At 47.1% G+C, this 7,278-nt stretch overlaps 1 protein-coding gene across 6 annotated transcripts in view; it reads right to left on the reverse strand.

The window, feature by feature from the left end:
* LOC128884676 (methylcytosine dioxygenase TET-like) overlaps positions 1-6,777 on the reverse strand; it is a 117,517-nt gene extending 110,740 nt beyond the window's left edge. The window contains exons 1-2 of one of the 6 annotated variants that reach the window (XM_054138207.1): positions 4,048-4,351; positions 1,920-2,311 (exon numbers count right to left, since the gene is read on the reverse strand). The gene's annotated coding sequence lies outside the window, so the exon portion shown is untranslated. The other 5 variants (XM_054138205.1, XM_054138206.1, XM_054138203.1 and 2 more) reach the window with 5 other exon arrangements.
* Positions 6,778-7,278: the final 501 nt, after the last annotated feature.

The raw sequence follows: 7,278 nt of genomic DNA on the forward strand, positions 1-7,278 counted from the left end.
AATATCCTTATATACACGCTGTATGGAAATGATACGTAGGATAAATCTTGTATTAAAGTTTGCAATTCATATTTTGTTTTTCAAAGGTATTCATCGATTTTATGTTAGACGAGTGGAAACGAAACCAGCCGAATTTTGAGCGCGAATCGCAGCACACGTACATCCTATACGACCGAGGTCTATTTTCTTCCGAGACGTAGATCGGAGTAAACGTCAGAGAAACGAAATAGATTAGTCGGTCTAATAGAGATTTCGTGCCACGGGACGGCTAATAATACATTTATCAATGACCGCCAGAGAGAAAAATACTGGATAACAAGGTGCTCTCAGTTTTTCACGCGTGCAAAACAAACCACTGGTTTCTCGAACGTTCCGTCGACGTTGCTCGTTTTACCACCCTTCTGAATGGACTGAGAAAATGCTCCGCTACCAATTTCATTGACAACCCTTAACTTTCAAATGCAAACCGAACCACCTCTATACATATAAATATGTATTATTCTAGACGTTAATTTCATATACGTTGCATCATTTCATATACATTCATTTATGCAACGAAGACATTAGCCTCTTAAGGGATGAATTTTAAATGGATGTTTTTGTTGCCCTAATCGAATACACACAAATCAAATTAACATACAAATATGACGTCTCACTTTAATATAGTATATGTCTCGATTACAAAAGGTAGCGTGATAGTAAATAGTGATAATTTTAATATAAAAGCGACTATATGTATTGTACACGTGTACCAATATCCCTGAAGAGGTTAAACAAAAGCTTAGGATTTTCGATTTTTTTAACCACTATGCGGCGTACCATCGACAGCTAGGACCGATTGAGGCCAGACCTGGAGGGAAAAAGAAGGAACGAATCCGAGGAACGGGTAAAAGGGATACTGTGCGTGCCCGTAAATCTCTTGGCGTCCGTTGTTCTCGCGGTCCACGACGTTGGTTCCTCGTCCATTCCGATCCGTTCCGCCGTTCCTTGGAGCGAGTAGGTCGAAATTCGCCCTCTCCCCCACCTCCCCTAACGCGGCTCGCCGACGCAAAAAAGGAGAAACACCCACGGGAAAGGGAACCGAGGAAAAAAGGAAGGAGACGGGGATAGAGCGAAAGAGAAAGGAGAATTGATCGCGTTCGCGACGGCGAAACGGAGGGCAAGATTTTGCATTCGGTCGTTAGAATCGCCCGTTAATTACTTTCCAGACTGTTATCGAACATAACAGGAGGGAAATATTGCTATAGATCAAAATTGTACACCCTCTGTCACGGTTCTTTTGCGCTGAATTAATAGCTGTCGCGTCGATGCGCGCGCGCGGCACCGGTTTGATGTTCGCTGCTCAAAAAAATTAAACGAAGGGGGTGGTAAATTACTTATTTGAAATATAAGCGATTAGAAGCAAATGTTAAGCTTGATATGTTTCAAAGAATAGTATTAAAAAACAGTCGTCGTATATGTATATGTTGGCCTTTGTTTTGATATTTAAGAGTCCGCCACTTTGTTTCACAACGTAAAGCTGCGTTGAGAACCCAAGTGTTGGTTAAAAATTCTATATATCACAGGCGAGAAAATTCGATACGTTTTAGAACTCCAAACTAAACTAAACTAATACCGAAAATGTCGTGTACCGTTGCTAATTCCACAGATGATCCTGCCCACGTTTGCCCCCGAGGAAAACCCCGACGTCGCGATTCCGTTAAACGGCTGTATCGTCGAACGACTAGCTCGTGGAAATTGATCGTTTCGTCCAAGCACGGACTAATTCGGCGTTGAAGGCGAGCCCTAACGATCCCGAAGCCGATCGCGTGTGTACGCGTCGATTATTATCGCGTAAACTGCAAATTGCACGTCGTTAACGGGCCGCGTTTTTCTCTTTGTACCCATGCACTCGCACATACACACAAATGTATATATACATCACGGTGGAATTGCTCGTGCTTTATCCTCGCGGTGTACTCAAGCAGTGGCCACACAATATCCCACTTCCGATGGCACTTGGAGTGTGCGGTGAATTTCGACGGGGAAATTTTGGCGAAGCGTGCCACACCACGCGGTTACAACGATGCACCTCGAGAAACACGCGCACGGTATCACCCAAGGGTGGAAGGGAAGCTCTGAGCGTTTTTCTTTTCTTTCTTTTCTTTTTCCTAAAGGAAAACTGTTTCGTTCACCACTAGCCGCGTACGGCACCGAACTCTCCTCTGCACGTTCGACGAACGGCACACTCCGTAGTCGATAATGGTGTTTACCAAAGCGTCGTTTGTTCTACCCGGCCAGGCCAGGCCAGGCTAGGCTAGGCTAGGCTAGGCTTCACGCGCAATCGAGGAGAAAAACAAAATAAAAGGATCTACACGTTTACGTACAGTGAGTCCTGGAACTATTCATACCTTCACCCACTGCAACATGTAGGTGAATAACTAATCGCTCCGACGGGGATGGGGGCAACATTCTAATCGCGATGCAGACCTCCAGTAAGAAGAGATCCGCAATAAAAGATAAACAATTAGTTGTGGATTAAATGAAAATTGGAGTTTGATTTATAAAGTGGAGTGTTTCGTAATCGGACGAATACGATATCACGAATAGATTGGTTCGTGTTTCATTATCTATTATTCGGGGGAAATTTTGCCCATCTCTATCATGCGATTAAGATAACGTAATATGCTCGAGCAAATATGTGTGCAAGTATGCAAGGATTAACGATGAAAAACTCAAGCTAAATAAAACGATGCTTTATATGGCTGTGCCTTAAAAACAGGATACAGGAAATTTGAACTACAATTGGTATCGATCTAACTACAAGTTTGACTCCAACAAGTTAGCCTCCAAAACTGAAGACTTAGATTTTGGAGTACTATAAAATCGGAGCACGAGTACCTGGGGTTAAATATTCAATATTTTTCAACGCATTCTTTCGCTTAACTTGAAACATATAATTATGTACATGAGGTTATCTCGAACGTACGATGAATTATTCTCTTGTACGGAGTGATTCTGGAAACTGGGGCAAGCTATAACATTTCCAGGCGAAGAACAAATAATTAATACTGGGACAAAGTGAATTCTACAATGAGGATCATCTTGATAATTTTTGTTTATGTTGCAGAGGGTACAAGTGCAATATGGATTTGGTTTCTATTAATCTGATTTATAACGATAATCGTTATACTACTATGTTGTATATACACAGGAAAAATAGCTTGATATTCCACAATAACGAAAATAAATTTGTTTTTTAAAATTGTCTGTGACCTCCAAAGAGTTTTAACATGACCCTCCGACGGGTCGCGACCCACAGTTTAACACTGGAATACTTGAACGTTCAATGTGTAAGTAATTCTACCACAATAAGTATATAACACCCTGTATGAACAATAACTATCTACTAATTTTGCTTACAGAAGAAAAGAATAGATTTACGCAACAAAAACGTATAACTCCATTTGAATATTGCACTTGGTATCGCTGCTCCGTAATAAACAAATGCATTGTCGAAAGATAGTCAACCCCTCGCCGATGCTTCCCCGTACCAATTTTTCCCTCAACCGTGAAAAGAGATTCGCAGCAGAGAATGTAAACAATTAGTAACGAATGCCTAACTTCGCACAAGTAATCAGTGAATGCGGCTCGCAGCTATTCGTCGCTCACGCTTAACTTTGAAGACACAACGTTCACAAACCACCCTTGAAAACAAAAGCAAACCCAGCCAATACTAGGTTTTCGATAATCAACCCTAAAAAATAAAACGGAGCGACGAATAATTGCCAATGCTCGTATTCATCCGCAACATTCACTAACCACGAGCGATTGGAGTACACTTTCACTGACAAATGTGAAGAGACAACATTGGCGACACGTTCACTGATTACTAGGGGTATGCGATGCTATATTATGCATTCACTGTTAAATAATTTACGTTCACTTTGCAGTTCACTTTCACGGGTAACGTAAGCGTTGGAAACGAGCCGCGGTACGTTCCAGTTTCCAGAACCACCCTGTACATCTCGCAACGGGGCAAGGGTACAAAATACTTTCGGGGCTCACTGTGTATAACGTATACGTTTTATCGGAGCACGGGTATAGAAGAGAATGAACGTTAAGAACCTGTTTCCCATACACTACGCGTGGCATCGACGAAGCGTCTGAGCCCCGAGAGCCTCGAAAACACCGGGGAACTCTCGAAGGGATGCACTTTGGCCCGTCACTCGTCTCACGAGACGACACAACGCGTTTTTGTCTGACGCACCGGCGCGAGACTCGTGAAACATTCGCAGCACGATGCGTGCACGCCGTGCTCGAGGACACTACCGTGCATCGCCGCCGGCTAGCAGGAGGCGTTGACGGCAATGGTAGTGGTGGCGGTTGCGACGGTGGTGGTGGTGGTGGCGGTGACGATGGTGGTGGTGGTGGTGGTGGTGGTGGTGGTGGTGGTGGTGGTGGTGGTGAGATTGTGGTAGAGGTGGTGCCGATGGCGATGGCGGTGGTGATGATCGGACGTAGCAAGGAGGCCAGGACGACGGAAACGTGCCGCGGGTAGGAACTTCCGCATGGTCGTTTTCAGGGGGAGGGGGATTACACATCGGACACGCGCCTCTCCGTGTCGTTTGGGTGCTTTTGCTCGACACCGTGCATGTTTCGCTCGGGATATCCCCGAACGGTGTCAACAACAACGACGACGACAATAAAGCATCTCGTGTTCCTGATTTAAAAAACTCTCTTCTTCTTAACACGATAAACTTAGTAAATATTCATTAATTCGGAGCATTTTGTAATTCGTCGACTCATTTCTCATGGTTCAGTCCCGTTATTTAAACTTTCGCTGGCCACCTCCATGCGTGATTTATTACTTTTTAATCTTTGTGTACCCCTCGGCGTTCTTTCGTATACTTGCTCCGCTTTTCTCTCGTTTTCCGTTGTTCGTATTAGTTTTCGGTATCGAGGGGGAGGTTCGTTCCCCGGTGTAAATAAATCAAATTAAATCAAACGAAATCTCGTCGAAGCAATTGGAACGCATCGTTTTACCCAACGGATTCGTATCGTCCGCATCGAACATCCACGGAAACGTTTACTGGCTCACGCACTTACCCTTCTCCTTCCCGGTTTCTTCGGTTGGTCGAGCTGTTTTCTCTCTTTGTTGCGCAGGCTGCGCGCGCTCCGGCTCTGTTTCCGCGCGACGCTACTCTCGCGTCTCTCTCGCTCTCCTTCTTCGTCTCCCTTTCTCTTTCCGTCGGCGAACAGCGTCAGAGAGCAGCGTCAGAGAGGCGAAGAGAGTGGGTTTGAGAGAGGGACAGGGTAGAGAAAGAGAGACGGAGAGCCCGAACGAAAGCGAGAGTGATCCTCCGCGCGCGCTCCCTCCCTCTTGCTGCACACTCCACCCGTCCGGTCGCCCCGTCGCCGTCGCCGTCGTCGCTGTCGCTGTCGTTGCAGCCGCGCAGCCACTGCCGTTGCCGTTGTTCCGCCGCTTACATTCCAAATTTTCCTTTCGAAAAAAGCGAACGTTCATCCACGATCACCGGTATCGACGCGCGACGAACGAACAACTCGCGTCGTGGGAACCGAACGACACTGTCCCCGGTCTACCTTCCCCCCGTATTCTGTCCCTTCGATTCGCTTTCACCGCGAGCTTTCGCTCTTTTTCCCCACTGTTTTCCCGTTTCGTGTCACCGTGCATATGCATATACAACCAGTCACCCCGCGGTCCGTCTTCTCTGACACCCTGAGTGTACCACGCCGGACAAACACGTGTGCCCGGGGCTATCGGTAAACGCAGGCTCGGATTAAGGCATAACCTATCGATGGCTATAGCCAAACGGAGCAAGTCCGAGTACCCGCGATTTAAGAATACTTTTGGAGTAATTTATTTTGGAGCAACGGGCTCCAATTTGAATTTAAGTTAGGTTGGCGGAAACAAATTGAAATCTTTCGTTCACTTGTTTGCTCCTTTTGAAAATATGTGGGCCTCACAGTACCTGTAGCCCGAGGGGGTCAAGAATACTCCTAATCCGGCGCCAAGTAAAACGTCTTCCTTTTTCCACCGCACGATCGAGCAATCGCCTAGGAGTTGAGCGTCGACGTCCCACCGGTATATTCGTGTTTCTACTCCACTCACGCACCCACGCACACAAGCGCCACCCGTTCCGTTCCCCTTTCTCTCTCCTTTTTTTCTCTCCCACCGATTCACTCGCTCGCACGCGCTTTCTTTCGTTTATCCACTCGCTCCCCGGGTTGCAACGTTCGAGCTTCACCGTGCACACACACCGTTATCCTTGGTGTAGAGACCGAGTAAAACGTGACGCGAGCAGACGTCGGCCGGCACCGACGACGCACATCAAAACACTATACCTTTGGTTCGGCGGACTGGCCCGTGGTGAGTGTGCTCGCCGCGCGGTGACTGTATGCTCCAAGAGTATTCTTTGTCCGTCCGGAGTCGCAGCTGCCCGCGTTTCGGCCGTCGTCACGATTCGGGATCGTTCGGCAATTCTCGGATGTCATCCCGTTCGTCTATGGCGGGAACCCAGGATATAACCCAGGACCATCGGGCCGGAAAGGGAAAGGGAAAGGGAAAGGGGAACCCGAGCGTACGCCTCGTGCACGGTCTCCCTCTCTTTCTCTCACCCTATCTCTCTCCCGCCCTTCTGTCTGCGCCGAGAACAAACGAGCGAGACGCCAAACGGCGGGAGAAAAAGAGAGAAAACCAGAGGGAGAGGTAAGCGAGTTAGTTGACCGAGTACAAGACGGAGTACGAAAGATTTCGATGCGTTTCGTGTGACGGCCGAGAGGGGGACGATCGCGGGGATGGACGGATGGCGGAGGCTGCGCAGGCGCATTCGCGGACGGCCTGTGCAACCCCTCGCGCGATGCCTAAGCAACAAGGGGATGCTGCGAACCTGCTTCGACCGAAAGCGAACCTCTCGCCTTCTTCGGTTTCTTCTTTTTCGCTACGCACTCCGCTCGCAACATTCTTCGTTTCCTCGCGTTGCTCGCGATTGCGCAATCCTCCTCGTATGAGAATCCTGTTATATTTCGACGGAATTCTGATTAATCCCTTTGCGTCCCAAGTTTCGCTGAACATTTCTTCTATGTTTGTCATGGTTAAGATTCTATCCATATTATGTACATAAGAATTTTCTAACACAATTTTTATTTAAACCAAAAGTTCCACATAATACAAAATGTACTATTTTCATGGCACATCAAGTACCTATTTCAATCGTGCCAGGGGAAAGAAGTTCCATTGGCCGTCGCCGCGTCGATTGCTTACGGTCGAGCAGGTCG

Source organism: Hylaeus volcanicus, chromosome 2 (genome assembly GCF_026283585.1).
Source record: "Hylaeus volcanicus isolate JK05 chromosome 2, UHH_iyHylVolc1.0_haploid, whole genome shotgun sequence".
NCBI lineage: Eukaryota > Metazoa > Arthropoda > Insecta > Hymenoptera > Colletidae > Hylaeus > Hylaeus volcanicus.